This window comes from Schistocerca serialis, chromosome 3 (genome assembly GCF_023864345.2).
Source record: "Schistocerca serialis cubense isolate TAMUIC-IGC-003099 chromosome 3, iqSchSeri2.2, whole genome shotgun sequence".
NCBI lineage: Eukaryota > Metazoa > Arthropoda > Insecta > Orthoptera > Acrididae > Schistocerca > Schistocerca serialis.
This window is the reverse complement of record NC_064640.1, coordinates 290,272,323-290,289,430: the sequence shown is the minus strand read 5'-3', so window position 1 is coordinate 290,289,430 and position 17,108 is coordinate 290,272,323. Positions and strand designations below refer to the sequence as shown.

Here is a 17,108-nt window from a genome sequence, read left to right as displayed (position 1 = left end):
CAAACAACGCATCTCTATCCCTCGCTGCAGCGTTTTAAATGGCGCTTACATTAAAAGTTAGTTTTCTGCCAACTGTCAAAAGTGGCAATACACGACGATTGTAAACTTTGTTTGAAACAAATCGGGAGATGGGGTTTGAAAAATCTATTTAGTATACTCTTTTGTTTATTTTTGTTTTTATTCAGTCATAGTTGTCACCAGTAATAAATACTGTAAACAACTAAACACATCGAACAACAAATTAGCCACCTCCAAGAGACGATATACTAATATCACGAGGACACCACTAGTCCTGATAATAGGCTTTAGTTCGCCGTGGAAAAACGTCCACAAGTTGCTTCAAGTATGCCGTATCGAACAGAAGCCGCTCATTAATTCTTATATCTCGTAGAGCTGCCAAATTTCTGGAACACTGATTGCTGAGTTTTGACCGCTATTCCAAATGATCTGATGGTTTTTGTGGGATTAAAACCTGGTAAATTAAAGGGCGAGTTGTGACAATACGAGTCCCAGCTTCCACTGTTTCATGCTGTATTCGTGTGGTGTAATCGTCCTTTGTATCTGGCGGATGTGATGTCAGGCTGTGGGTGGAAGCGACTCTGACAGCAAGGAGCAGCCACTCTGTTGTTGGTGTGCATATGAGGGCAACCAGTTTGTATTCTGTTAGACCAGCCAGTGTGTTTTGATAAATGTGTTCTGTAAAGATCGAACTTTTATTTAGCCTCTCATGACAAATATGTTAGTTGTTGCATAATATGAGGCCCTAACTTAGGTTTTGCAATCAAAGTGCGCTAGGGTACATTCTTCAAACCAGAAGCGTTTTATCTACATGTACATGATTACTCTACAATTCACAATTAAGTGTCTGGCAGAGGGTTCATCAAACCAGCTTCAAGCTGTTTCTATACCGTTCCATTCTTGAACAGCGCGTAGGAAAAACGAACACGTAAATCTTTCTGTGCGGTCTCTGGTTTCTCTTATTTTATTTTATTATTCCTCCCTAATTACTCCTATTATTCTTATTATTCCTCCCTACGTAGGTGGATGCCAACAAAATACTTCCATACTCAGAGGAGAAAGTTGGTATCTGAAATTTCACGAGAATACCCTGTCGCAACGAAAACCGCTTTGTTTTAATGATTGCCACCCTAATTCACGCATCATATACGTGGTGCGCGCGCTCCCGTGTTTCGCGATAGTACAAAACGAACTGTGCTTTGAGTTTTTTCGATGTCCTCGGTCGATTCTGTATGATGCGAATTCCCCACCGTACAGCAATACTCCAGAGAGGATTTACAAGCGTAGTGTAGCCAGTCTCTTTACTGTTGCGTTTTCTTATTGTCCTGCCAATAAATCGTAGTCTTTGGTTTGCTTTACCCACAACATTATCTGTGTGATCGTTCCAGCTCAAGTTATACGCAATTGTAATCTCTAAGTATTTATTTTAATATTCAGCCTGTAGATTTGTGTTATTTATTGTGTAACCGAAGTTTGTCGGATTCGTTTTGATATTGATGTGGATGACTTCACACATTTCAAGATTTAAAGTCAGTTGCCACTTTTCACCTCATACAGATATCTTGTGGAAATCAGTTTACAATTTATTTTGATCATCTGCCGAGTTTATTAGACTATAAGTGACAGCATCATCTACAAACGGGCTAAGAGTGCTGCTCACATTGTCTTCTAAATCGTTTATGTAGGTCAGGAACAGCAGAGAGCCTATAACATTTCCTTGGGGAACGCCAGATAGTACTTCGGTTTTGCTCGATGACATTCCGTCAGTTACTACGAACTGTGACCTTCTGACAGGTAATCACGAATCCAGTCGCACAACTGAGACGACAGCCAACAGGCACGAAATTTCATTAGAAGTCGCTTGTGTGGCACGGTGTCAAGAGTCTTCTGGAACTCTAAAAATATGGAATCAATTTGACAGCTGTGCAAGATGAAAAACAGTTACGGGAAAAATGCAAAAAAAGAAATCGTAGAAACACTGACACATCGACCGTTTTCTGTTTCAACAGACAGTAGTAACAAAGGCGAGTCTAATTTATATCCCATAGTTGTTAGACTTTAAAATAAGATGACCTAGAAATTGAAATCACCTTATTATCTTTCGCTAACTTTAAAGGAGATTCCACTGCCATCAACAGAGGAACACTGCTTAACACACTGGAGGAGTGTAATATTCCGATCAGTAATTGTTTACCTCTTAATTGTGGTAATGCATGTTAAATGGTTGCCGGTGTGTTGATAAGCATACCAACCCACAGGTATAGGGTATGGAATCAACGTTTTGGTAACTGTAGTGTTTTCAGTCGCGTTTTTATAGCGGTGATATAGCTTCGTGACTTCATAGGGAAAGACTCATAGCAGTTGTCTAGGAATTATACTGAAAATGGGCCCCGGATTTTGATCGTATCTCCCAATTTTAAAACTGAATTTCCCGAATTTTGGTTTTTGGAAGTTGGCAAGTTTGCGCAGTGTTACATGGCTGCGAATAGTACACATTCATAACCCCCCCCCCCCCCCCCCAACCCGTCGTGATCCATTATCAGGATTTTGTGCGTTTTGCCGATGTGGCATTTGTATATCACATGATGGAGAAAACTATGTTACAAATATGTGGAAACGAAGCAGCAGCAAGAAAATGTTAAGTGTGTGAATAACGATAAAAACTGGAATTCGATGTAAAAAGTGAAACTTTGCTCTTTACAAAGGGTGGCTGGTATTTATTTCCGGCGAGCTTATATATACGATTAGAAATATGCCTCGGGTCTAAGACCATTTTCAAGGAATGTAGGTACTGAAGTCAGATCCAACGTGCAGCTTGTTGTATTCCGCGAAGAAAAAACTGAAATTTGATTTAAAGGAAACAGAACTGGAAACTGGTGTCAGAGGCGAGTATTCGGTACAGTCCTTAAAACTTGTACCATTCGTAACAACGTGTAGGTGTGAAAGGAGGTTCTAGACTATGATAGAAATGAAAAGAACCGAATAAACTTGGAACAATAGTAACCACGGCACAGGGCGATACTGAACAGAATGTATCAAAAATAGATTGAAATAATCTGGTACTGCGTGACTTATTTCCTTGTTTCATAAAAAATCTAGAAAAGACGATTTTTGTTTGTTTGGTGTTAGCTAAATTGTGTGCCTTCCATCTCTTTACAAATAGTAATATCAGTTTTGCTAATCTAAAATTTAGTTAGATGCTAAACTTGACTGGAGTATTCGCTGATGTCTTACCTTGTCAAAGGCAATAGTCTTATAAAGGCTGGAAACCACTGGAATAGGCTAAAGCGTGCCTAGCCGGAAAATGTGTAAGATATTACCATCGTGTTCGTGACGGTTGATTTTATTCGTCGCCAAAATGGGCGAGTCAATAGCAATAAATTTACTGTCCAAAGAAATGGTAATTCGCGATAACCCCTCCGTTATCCGTCATTTATGTGGTAGTAGGCAATCACAGACTTGGTCGTCGCTATTCAGACTGCTGGCTACGTAAGTTTTAACTGGCAAACTCCCCAGTGGCCTTTCCATGTAGAGCGACGCGCGTGCAGAGAACAGATTGCTTGCGCTTAGCATCGACCCATTCGAGGTCAGCCGCCCTAGGTCGTCGCTGATCGTGCTGCAGGCACGGTAGGAAATGCCACGTGTCTGCTTCGTGTTTAATTGTGTGTCTGTTCCCAGAGGAGAAGGCCAAGCTCACCGTTCGTCTGTTCTAATGTAATGATGGATGATCGTAGTTGGAGTCGACAGTCTAATTTTCACATCATGTCGAGTTGAGCCCTGTACATTACTGAACAATCATTCATCGGCCCGAGTCAGAGTCCAACGTCAACAGCTACTTGTAAAGCAACATGTTACATTAATATTTCTGCGTTGGTGTGGAACTTGCCAGGAAAAATTGTCAACTTCCAGAATCAATGTCTTCAAATATTAGGTTGGTGCATTAAGTTCGTAGCGCTTTTGTTTCTCATGTTGGTATTCCGGTTGCAATGGCTTTATTTATCGATTGTCATTTTTTATTTGTAGTGCACTGTTGCTTATGAGTTTGCATTTTGTCACTTGGAGATAGAGAGTGAAGCTGTGAACAAAAGAAAATAGAGTGCCAAGTAGAGAAACCGGAAATTTTCCGACGTATTCTTCTGTTAGAGTTCAATAGAGGGGTTGCAGCAGCGGCGGCAGCCAGAAACATTTGCGCCGTGTATGGGGATAATGCCATTGGGCAGAGCATGGCAAGAAAATGGTTTTCTCGATTTAAGGAAGATCATTTTGTCATTAGTGACTTCACGTTCACAAAGAACATCGGGGTTCAATGAAGATCGTTTAAACGCATTAATCAACGATACTGCATGGCGGTGCACTCGATAACTGGCAAATGTGGTGAAATGTGATCAGTCCACCATCGTGCGACATTTGCATACGATGGGAAATGTTTGGAAACGGGTGTATGGGTACCTCAACCTCGAAGCCAAAATCAAGAAAATCAGCGGGTGGCCATGATGTTCATTTCTGCTTGCTCGTCATTAATTAGCTCGTGAACAACACCGAGCATTCGTATCCTGTGTTGTTACTGGTGACGAGAGAAATGCTGTATTTATTCTAACGCAAGGAAAAGTAACGAATGTTGAAATGTGTGTGGATTCCTAAGGGACCAAACTGCTAAGGTCATCGGTCTCTAGTCTTACACACTACTTAAACTAACTTATGCTAAGAACAACACACACACCCATGCCAAAGGAAGGACTCGAACCTCCGGCGGGAGGAGCCGCCCAGTCCGTGACATGGCGCCTCAAACCGCGCGGCCACTCCGCGCGGCAAGAAAGGAAACGTTGAGCCCAAACAAAGCAGCAACTCGCAGTACAAAGACCTGCGCACATCCAGAAAAGATGATGATACGCATGATTTCCGGCATATGATTAAACATCCAGATCTCATCGACGATGAAAACTTTACGCAAAAACTTCGTCGACTCTTGGTTATATTGCTCCACAGTTCCGAATTTGAAAGCTGCGTCTGTCTGTAGTCCACCTTCAATAATAGAGGCAACCATTGAACCACAAATTCGTTCTTTACCAACTTACCGTGTAAAATACTGATTTCCATTCCCACCAACACACCTATTTCGGCTACTTCGCGCACTTTCATTAGACGATCAGCGAGAATCATCTCGTAGACTTTTTCGGTTACTTCGGTAAACCACATCGAAGGGCGATCAGAAACGGATGTTCATTTAAGCCCGTTGAAGGTTAAATCAATATCTAGCTAGTGTCTTTAATGACGAAGGATCACCATAAACAGTATTTAATTTCATTTTTGTCTCTACACGTGTTTTCTGGGCTGTAAACATATGGCAAATAACTGAACGATACTGCACTTCATCTCTATGGAAACAACATGGCCTAACAAACTGAAATAGCTGCCACAGCCAGACTAACGAATGAATTTGTGTCCTTACTGTTTTAGCGTCGTCCTACAGGTGATGGCACATGATGGGAAAACCTAGAAGGCCTACATAAGCTATCGCTACCTGTTAGCACCAACTTGGTTTAGCAACATTTGTCTTACTGAGTCACCCTCGTGTATGGGCAGTGATTTCTCCCTTGCTTCATTTGCGGAAATGGTAGGAGGCTACATAAATACTGAAATCAGCTACCTTCCTACGCGCAATCACGAACAGTAGATGCAAATGACGGGCGTGGACCTAGATTTAGATCACGTTCCCTGCAACGACCACCTGTCTAAAAGTAATGTGGAACTCCATGTGAAAGATAGAGGCATTTCGGAAAAATGTGGAATGATGAAGTCTACATAGAATTTTGTAGACGACGACGACCACCACCACTACCACCACCACCACCACCACCACCACCATAGAGAAACACTGTTTTCCAGTGCAGTTAACGCTTCGCTTTAACTGAGATCTTGTATCTTCCCGGATTATCTCAGCATTCGTCACTTACTACGTAGGTTTGTATGAAGTATCCTGGCAGAAGTGGACAGTATTCAGGGACATGACAGGAACGAGCCTTCGAAGCAAAATGGTCTCTCAAAGATGGACTATAGAAGGCATACCTTAAGAGCTATGAGCACCTGTGCGTTAGAAGAGATGTATTTCACCGTTGCGAAGATGAACAAATGCTCATAGCTTTAGATCTCATTTTTACTGGACACTGTTTTCTTTTGTTTTCCATACTACCACCATATGGAAAGCAAAATGCTTGCAGTAGGAGACATTTTTTTCACAATATCGTTAAGGTAGACGTGCTCAGAGCTCTTCAGGTATGCATTTTAGAGCCCACGTTTACTAGACTTCTTTGGTTCGAATGATTGTTTCTGCCACATTCTTGAATACTGAACATTCCTCGTAGGACACCCTGTGTAGTTCTCCCTTCGACAAGGTAACCTGTTGCGCACACTAAATGCTGTATCTTTTTAAATCGAGAAATATGCATACTTTTCTAGTCGGTATGTTAATAGAAAATGAAATATGACAGACGTTGAGGACTGTAGTGACGTATATAAAAAAAAAGGTAGCTCATAAATTATAAGCTAACGGATAAACGATATTCTTACATTGACAAAGAAGAAATTTCCATTGAAGACAGTACAGCTGGTACGCTTTTGTGATCTCTTCACTTACTTGACGTATTACGTGTGTTGGAAGGGGCAAAAACTGGATAACGCACTCAGTTATGAGTCGTTAATCGTTGTAATACTCATTGACAGGCATAATGTGAACTCGGTCACCTAATATGTAACGCTAGTTGTAAGTAACGACCTGACATTTGTGTATCGGCTAATCGTCGGGAAAAGCATTCCAAAACAATGGGAACACTGTGTGTGCAGCTGTGGTCCATCCGTGCCTGAGCGATACTCTTATCTCAAACGACAAAAAACGGCATGTAGAGGATACTGTTGGTAATAAATGTATGCAGCGATACAGTGAGTTAGGGGAAATAAGAAAGACGTGTGTAGAAGCGGAAACAACCAATGAATTGCTAATCGTGTTCTGACAGACATTTTCGACTCCTGAAATAAGATGTTTAGCTTTCTTGTCGTATCTCTGTCACAGCAAAGAGGCAGTAAAGAGTATAGGGAAAATGCTTTTTCGTTCACTGTGATGCAACTGAACACGATACGATTGAGACAACGGGCCATATATCATTTAAGCCAGTCGTCTTCCTTGTTTCTTGTTCTGTAGCTGAAACAACGTTGAAAGCAGCGAAAAGATTTTCGGCACTTTGTATGTGATACTGATCGAAAACTGTATGTGGTGATTTCCATTTAGTCTTAGTTGTTAAATATTATTTCAGGGAAAGATGTGAATAATGCTGACCACGTTGATGCCACTTCTCTTGACTTCCGGAAAGCGTCCAGTAAAGTTCCACACTACGTCCTAGAAAGCAAAATACTTTTCTTTATGGAATATGGGGCCTAGTGCAAGATTAGCGTGACGATTGTTTAGGAAACAGAAGTCAGTGCGTCGACCTCAGCTGGGATACATCGTCAGAAGAGAGTTATATCGGGCGTGTCTCACGAGTGTATGTGATAGGACGGTTATTATTCACGAGGTACACAAATGACGCGGTAGATAACGTTAGTAGCTATCTCATGCTGTTCTCAGACGACAGTGTGGTTTACGGGGAAGTTGCATCATTAGAAAATTGACGTGAAATGTAGACCTGCAGACGACTGATGTTCGGTTCAGAGTCTGGTAGCGGACCGTTAACGTAAGCGAATTCAGTTTAGTATTCTAAATAACGAAGAGACCGGGTATTGTTTAGTTTCACCATCGCTTGACCTTGGAATAAGTCACAACAGTAAATATGTATGAACGTGTGTGTAGCCAATGTAAGCTATTTGTTAGACACAGTTAATAATATGAGTGGTGTTCAAAAGAAAAGGTACGAAACAACACTGTGGTTATAACTGAAATCTTTATTCAGAAGTAATCAGCAGAAGCCCGAGCACAACTATCTCACTGTTTTTTGAGCCGACAGATTCCCTGTTCCCAGGATTCCTGTGGATGTGACGGGAGCCAGTCGTCCATTTTGCCCTTCAGTTGGTCGTCTGAGTTTAAGCGTTTCCCTTCGAGATTTTTTTTTTTTTTTAGTGGACCAAACACATGGAAGTAACAGGACGACACGTCCGGGCCGTAGGGCAGATCCTCAAGTTGCTCCCACTTGAACTTGGTCATTACGCTTTATGTGACCTCGGAGACGTGTGGACACACTTTATCGTGGAGCAGTATCACTCCCAGGCCGTTTGTTCTTAGTCTACAGAGTTTTCACAGTGCACGTCACTGTTAATGGTTTTTCCGTGCTCCAGAAATTCAGTGAGCATCAGACCTTGGCCGTCGAAAAAGACGGCGATCATCACCTTGCCCGCTGAATTTCTTAGGGACGCGCCGGACACTAGTTTCGCATCTCTAGATGTCACACTACTTTATCCCAAAGTGGCGCATGAAAATTGCAATTGGTTTGGTTGTTGCGATGTCTCGTATCTTTTCATTTCAGCATTTATTACACATATCGTGCACAAAAAAGTTCAATTTTAGCTCTGCAGCGGAGTGTGTGCCGTTCTGAAACTTTCTGGTGGACTAAAACTGTGCGCCAGACAGGGACTCGAACCTGCGACGTCTGCCTTCACGAGCAAGTGCTTTACCGGCTATTTTTTAATTATAATATTTTATTGTACTGATAAAATACTACGAATTACAATGTTTTACAACTGCTCATGCATAGTGAAACAATCATCAATATAGCCATCAAATTATTTACGTTTTGGAGGGAATCCAAGGAATCCGAGCACTACTTCTAAACCTGCCTTCACAGGTTCACACTGCCGGTAGCTCTTCTATTACCTTCGATGCAGGAGAACTACTGTGACTGTGGGATGGCAGCAGAAAGGGGTACTGGCGGAAGTGAATCAGTGAGGGCAGCTGACAAGTCGTGCCTGGATAGCTCAGTCGGTAGAGTACTTGCCCATGAGAGGCAAAGGTACCATATTCGAGTCACGGTTTTAATCTAGTAGTGTCACAAAAAATTAATTAAAAAACTGCAGTTTTAGCAATCAGACGTACCTGTTCCCGTACGTACGTGAAAAATATACTACTATATAAAGACAGTGCGTTGTTTAACGTTGTTACGTAAAATTTCGTGTAGTTCTTGACCGACTTTCTTAAAATATTCACACGATACTCTGATAAACATCCGGAGGGACAATAGCTATATAACTTTACAATATATATTGCAAATAAGTATATACATACTATATAAAGGAGAAATTTTTTTAGCAAAAATCTCGAATCCTTCTTGACCCATTTACATCAAATTTTTAAACGATACTGTAATAAAAACTCCGACACACACACACACACACACACACACACACACACACACACACACACACACACACACACGTTGTTAGCAGAATTCTCGAAAAGTCGGTGACAGACTGACTTCAGATTTTTACTGGACATAAGTTATATGTATATTAATTTAAGCAAGAAGTTGCAGGTTTTCTGTTAAACCAGCTGCAAGATAGATAGTGCTGTGCGTTTTCGTTTTCTTTCTCACAGTCTGTTTAACTACGATAGCATGTCATTTAAACCATTAGACAAATTGTTTCTCCCATATATATTCTTATTTCTTTCCCCTTATACATAATTTTAAACAAAAACTGTATGCACAACAGTGTGATATTTTGTTTTATTCCTCGCTGTCGATTTTAACAGAATTGAGGAAAGCTGTTTTTATGACTTACCGGCTTAGGATCAGAATCCGATGCTTTGTAAAATATTGTCATTGAAACTATTATCCTCTCCAGATCCAGTAGCAGGGGAGATCTCTCTTACTCCATACTTCAATCATCCCAACCGATTTACCCATTCGTTTTCAGCGACTTCAGTTCCTAATTAAGGTTTCGTTTACAGTAACAATAAACAAGGTTCAGAGTGAGAAAGAGGGAGGAGAGGAACTGGACAGACGGGGAGGGGGAGAATCAGGTCGTGTAACCAGTCCCATACATATTTTTCAATTGCGAAGCATTGTCTGGTTCGTTGTAAGTAATAAGTTAGTAATACATTCTCTAAAGGATAAATATTGTCAGATTCGAAAGAAGCGGTAAGTGGCAGAACAGAAACCAAACATGAACCAGGCATCGAACCCAAGACTCTTTGGTTTGTAATCTGGTACTTACACAATGAGCCACAGTGGTTTACTTGTCGCAAAAATCGTAGTTTGGTTCTACATATGAGCGAAACTTTTCTCTTTCTTCATTGGCTAGCTTTATATAGATTTGGATTTCCTGAATGATTTATGAAAATACTGGCTCGAATTGTTATCAGAACATCGTGTTCTGTGTGCCTTTAATATGTAACAAAATGTATAGAATGCATTGGACTGAAACTTTAGTTATTTTGTGAATGTTGCAGTATATATTATATCATAAAGTATCTTTTAATACAGTCGCAGCCCTCAAATAATATAGATAAGTTTAAGAAACTTCATGGTTTGAAGGCTGACTGTGTGCATGATGTTAGGAGCCAATGTCACAACATATTCTATATAATATATAATATTTTGCGTATAGGAAACGGGGATCGACCGAGGTTCCAATTTGTATTTCGCTGAAACCGCTTCACTTAAATTGTTCAGTGTCACAGGAGTGACACTAACAACTCAAAACATTTCATGGAACGTATAGAGGCGTGCCTGTGGAGAGGACACGGAGAGTAGATGAGTTCTCGTTGCGAAAAGATGGAGTCTTAAGCTTCCTACCTTAACGATACAATCGTGAATCTTTCACGGAATTAATTACAGATGAAACTAATTTTGATTCATAGACTTTCGATACAATATGTTGCCACCTAACAGAGCTTTTTCTGACTGTAGTGATACACTGATACTGCAGGAAGTGATTCACGTTCTGTTGAATTGGCTGTCCGCAGTGCATCGCCGTGGCACAAGACCAGTTTGCTGCCTCCGCCAGGGTAATGTCTTCGTACACCGCCCGTCCAAAGATTTCCGAGATTGATTTTATTCCTGTTGCATAAGCGACATCAGAGCAGTAACTATGGTGTCAGCTTGAACTAACAACTGTAAACAGCAGATGGGCATTCGACCAGTCATTGGTAAGCAGTGGACGTGCGGTCGTTGTGTAGCAACGTTGTTGTGTCACAGATAGCTATGGAGAAACGTCTCAAAATGAATTGTTAAAGACATTCTCCCGAATGCTTTGAAGAAGATGAAATTATCTACAAAGTTTTTCCAGAACTCCTTCGCGCCCGAACAAAGACAGCAACGCTAGACGCCTTCCGCGACTTCATTGAAATGCAAAACGCAGACAATTCTTTTCTGGAAAAACTCATCACAGTTCACAGGACGTGGTGTTATTAGTACGAACCTACCACAAAACGACAAAGAGCAGAAATTCACATAAAGGGCATTATTGGGATTCAAGCCAATGTGGCGCGCGAATTGAACAACATTCCAAAGAAAAACTTCTAACAGTTTAACCTGCTTGTCCTGACCATTGTACTCAAGCCAGGAAACTATGCAGAACATTTGAAGCATTATAACCATCATCTTAACGTTTCTCTATTTTTTTTTTTTTTAATTATTCCAGCCTCGAAGATATTTGGACTGACGGGGGTATTTGAGTGTCTTGGAAGACATTCACTGATGATGCCTGTTTCTTGGAAATGAGCCTCAGGCAGTGCTTTCTACATTCCTTTCGGAATATATTCACAAAAACTTTAATATTATTCACAAACAAATCCGGACTACGTAACGATTGGAAGCGGTATCATCAGATTAGTAGACTATCAGTGATCCAACAAATGACAACACAAAACAGAAGTACAATGAAACAAATAACTCGGCAAGTTGGTGGAAGATTCATAGTTATATCTTTTTTTCAGAAATCGACGAAGTGGAACGGCCTTACTTTAAGTTCAAGTATTTTCTTATTGTGGCATCCAGTCTGTGTTGGTTCAAATGGCTCTGAGCACTATGGGACTTAACATCTGAGGTCATCAGTCCCCTAGAACTTAGAACTACTTAAACCTAACTAACCTGAGGACGTCACACACATCCATGCCCGAGGCAGGATTCGAACCTGCGACCGTAGCAGTCGCGCGGTCCCGGACTGCGCGCCTAGAACCGCTAGACCACCGCGGCCGGCCCAGTCTGTGTGCGCCCCTTTACACAACGTGATAGCTCACTGACGAGGTCTGTTCAAAAAATTCTGGAACATTCGTAATTTCGCGCCAATGTTGTGTTGGAGTGAAATGCTGTTGCACCCCTGTTTGCGAATTTCGAGACGGCAGAGTTAGAGTAGTAACGCGCCTGCATTAAATTTTACATTAAACTCTAGTAAACTTTTACAGATACACAGCAGATGATGCAGGAAGCCTATGGTACGAGTGCTTAAGCCGTACTCGGTGTTATGAATGGCTCACACCGTTTAAAAATGGCCAGACAGAACTTAAAGATGACCCTCGTTCAGGACGCCCTTTTTTTTCATTTTGTTCAGTATAGTTCGTTGCGTTTAGTCTGTGCAGACGTCACAAGGCGTCCGTTCAAGTTGATCGTTGATTCCTTTACTCAGTTTTTTATTTTTTTTTTTACTACAGAGGACAATCGACCCTCTGACCGAACACGCTGAGCTACCGTGCCGGCTGTCCTTCGACGTCTACCGACTACGCTTATCTCAGGAACGTCAACGACATTGTGCGTGACAGTAGAAGATTGACTGCCCGAGAGATTGCAGAAGAATGTAACATTTCAGTTGGGTCTTGTCATGAAATCCTGACACAGCGTCTTGGAATGCATCGTGTTGCCGCCAAGTTCGGCCCACGGCTCATGAGTCAAGACCAGAAAGACCTCCGCCTCGCAATCTGTGAAGAGATTTTGGATCGCGCAAATAAAAACGAGATGTTCCTTAAGAGAATCATAACTGGTGATGAGACGTGGGTCTACGGTTATGATGCTGACACCAAGGTTAAATATCGTCAAATGTCAAAGCCATATTGATAGTTTTCTTTGACTTCGAAGGGTTCGTTCATCGGGGTCGTTATTCAATGATACTGCTGGGACGTGTTGCGACGCCTGTGAGAAAATGTGAGAAGGAAACGGACTAAAATGTGGCCCGAAAACTCGTGGCTCTTGCATCACGATAACGCACCCGCACATTCATCCCTGTTGGTGCGCGACTATTGCACAAAAAACGAAATCACTGTGCCAGCTCCTCCGAATTATTTTTTATTTCCAAAGTTTAGGACCCCATTGAAAGACGAAGATTTGCAACGATAGACGAGAAAAAAGAAAATTCGCAGACGGCGCTTCACGCGTTCCAGCAAGTATCGAGACCGTTTCCGGAAGTGGAAACGGCGTTGGGAGCGGTGTATCAATTGCGGAGGAGAGTATTTTGAAGGAGACCATGCACAGTCAGTAAAAGGCCATCGTAGAAAATATTTGTGGACGGGGTTCCGGAATTTTTTGAACAGACCTATTATGTCTCGCAAGCTCCTTCGCCCTCTTCCGAGGTCTCGCTGCTGAACTGGTCTGATTCTTATTGCTCTACGATTACACTCTACTTTTCTCCCCGGTTTTTGTTCCCCATCTACATTATGATATTGTAGCGAGCGAGGATTTGCAGTGGTAGGGACACTGAGTCACAATCTGGACAAAACGGGCAGGTCGCCGTTCGGCCGTCCATATCACCTTTTTCCATAGTTTCTCTGAATCAGTTACGGCGATTGCTTATGTGATTCCTCTTAATATGGCGTGGACGATTGTCCATCTCTTCCTTGTTCAGTACAAGCTTATGCTACGTGTCTGTTGACCTCGTCGTCGGCGAGTCGTTAAACCTTAATCCTGTTTATTTGTGACTAGTTTCGTATGCGTTACCCATATCCTGATATGTCTTTTCCAGTTGCATTAAACAATGAACCACGCGAGCCGTACGCGCTGCGAGACTCGTTAGAGTAACCTCTTTAATTCAACACATCAACTTTGCATATGCTTAGCCGAAAGCACGGAAGCCTCTAGACGGGCCAAGTCACGGACGTGAAGGCAGTCAGGCAATATATTCGTTATTCATACGAGAATTTTGATACTGCAGAGAAAATCTGTTGTTTTTTGTGAGTAGTATGTTGAAAGGACAACAGAGCTGTGGCAGGAACCCCCCACCCCCACCCCCAAGCGGACGAGAAACAAAGAATGAACCGTTGAAAGAAAGAAATTTAGATGTCCGCACGGAAAGGTTCAAATTTGTTGATCTTTGTGGTTACGCAGTTTGGAACGATTGCCCAATAATTTTGTTTGCTCATGAGTGAGGTCTACGGCCAACTGCGTCACAGACCGTTGAAGAATTTTGTGTTGCCGTGGCTGAGAATGTTAGACACACTATGCAATCTTCAAACAGTGCACGAGTTATGATACAACAGCTGAACACTCCGTCGGCCACAGTTCGAAAAGTGCAGTGAAATTGTATTCATACAAACTCACCATTACTCTCCAACTAGTTGCGTGACTCAGATATTCGAGTAGACTTTGTCCTTACGTTTCTTGCAACCGTTACAGATGACGACATGTGGCTTTGGAACATTTCGCGGAGTGATGCACACTTCACGCTCATTCGGGCAGTGCACACTCAAAAACGGACGCTTGTCGGGATCGTCACCACCAACGTACGATCATGAAGTTCCCCTAGTGAATGCGTCAGTGTGTGGTGTGGTTTCGCGGCACAGTTCATGATTGGTCCATTTTTCTTTGAGGAACTCGGACGACAGAGTCAAAGGACATGCAGCGTAAATGCCACTCGTTACTGTGACCTGCTTTACCAACATGTCAACCCTGCTCTACGGGAGAGACGTGGTTTAAAGTCAACTGTTTTGATGCACGACGCGGCCCAGCTCACACTACTCGTGAGAGCACTCTGTTACTCCGTAACATATTTGGGGAAAGCCGAATCATTGGCTGATCGTTCTAAACTGCGTAACCACCAAAATCATCAGATTTGAACCATCTCATGTGGAAATTAAAATGTGTTGGTTTCAACGGTTTATTCGTTATCTCACTTTCGCATGTCATTACGAATGTTTGCAAAAGTTTAGTTTAGCTACGATCACTCGTTTCTCATGGGACCCTCTCTAAAAGCGAAAGTTTAATTATAGCCCCCTGTATAATATCAAGAGCACTTCGTTTCACCTCACCACTGTTTTAAACAGCTCAAAAAAAAGTATAATTTGCATATCAGCAAATATGTCTCGGGCGTAGACTTGCGGGAACAGAGAATAAAAATATAAGCCTTATTAAACTGAAAAGAATGTTTTATTATAAAATAAAACCAAAAGAATTATCAAAACACAATTTGTTAAAAATTGTATATTTTAGAAATGGATAAAATTTAATACTGCGTTGATTCACCCTGTGCAATGTAACATGCTTGGATACTCCTCAGCATGCCGCAAGTGGGCTGCTGGTCAAGCCAGTTTTTATCCATGCTGTAACGTTAAAAGCGGTGTGTCTGCTATGTAAGATATTTTGAAATGGCGGGTTTGATTGAGCGTCCCGTGTGTAGGCTACATCACTGTTCTGAGGGATCGTTCCCTTATTGTATCCTTTATTTTATTAATACTGTATATAAATTTTCTGTATTTAATTAATATACCTCATGAAAGGTCGATGCTTTGATAAGAGCTTAAGTCAACAATGCATGACCGAACACAATGTACAGATCACCCATGTACAAATTTAAGGTCGTGTACTCTCCCTCTGGTGGTCAGGTAACAACAAAGTGATCCCAACATGCGATTAATCTATCATCATTTTATTATTTGTCAGCCCCAGCGAAGTTGCAGTGCTTAACCGCGATACTGTTCGCAAATAGTGAAGGCTGTTACATTTGTTTGATTTCTGCGACCTGAAGGAAAGTTGTTCACGAAGTGGGTGAGGTATGGTCGTGCATTATCGCCTTAAAATTCGAACTCGTCTCCGAAATATTAACTGTAAGGCTGGACAATAGGTTGGAAGATTGTTTTCCGATGCTGGACACTATTCAAATTCTCTTTGATAGTACGACATCTGTATTCGTACTAGTCCACAACATAACGTACCCACCTGTCTGTAACCCCCCCCCCCCCCATCCCACCCTCCCCTGTTGAACTTTTGGCATTGTGTGCCTGAGACGTGCATTGGTACCTGGCCGCCTCCACATTCTTCTTCGTTTGATAAAAATGTATATGAAATATAGTGCCAAAAAAGCGACCAATCGATCCTGTAAATGTCATTGTTCGCAGCCTTCACCATACGCTGAGGCATCGAAGCTGCCTAAGACAAAACCATGTGATAAATAGTTGCAGTTACAATTCCGTAGCGATCTGCAATCCCTCGCACAAAGTAAAAGTCTATTTAGTTATTTATCGCATGCCAAGCATTAAGAGTTTTTTAATTACAAACATTACAACACAGTTCTACAGTATGAAATAACACAAATGACAGCTGTATGCGGATATCAAGGTCTTTTATGTATTTTATCACACCACTTGTTGCTGGTAGAAAATCCTCGAAAAGACATGCTGATACAATATGAGCAGTTTTCTGTCCTTCCGCACCACAGTCACAAGATAAACATTTGCCCCACTTGTGGACTGTGTTTTCATATCTTCCATAGCCTATTCGGATGCGGTTCAGGATAGTCCAAATTACCCGAGGCTGTTCAGTACCAGGGGTGTTCTGCTGGGTACAGAGCAGTTTCAGGAATTATGAAGAACAGTTGTGTTGCCAGCAGCGTTTCCATTCGTCAATGCCATTGCATTCGTTTTCAGCAAGAATCCTGGTTTTGATAGAGGAGGATGTCTTGCCCTTTTCCACTCCACAGGGAATACGTTGTTAAATATTGGAAGGTCAGGGTTGTCAACAAGCTTCGGGTATTCATGTAATAACGCATTTTTTCTGTTAACTATGAATTCTGGCACTGAGTTACAGTGCCAGTCTCTCCTATTCTCCGAACTAATTTCCAATTCCGTTGCCTTATTGTATAATTCTTGTAACCTTCTGGTCCACAGCAGTCGACTTTAACACGCTTGA

At 41.8% G+C, this 17,108-nt stretch overlaps 1 protein-coding gene across 8 annotated transcripts in view; it reads left to right on the top strand.

Annotated features, from left to right (window-relative positions):
* LOC126470071 (F-box/LRR-repeat protein 2) overlaps positions 1 to 17,108 on the top strand; it is a 269,884-nt gene that overhangs the window by 110,815 nt on the left and 141,961 nt on the right. The gene's annotated exons all lie outside the window — the stretch shown is intronic.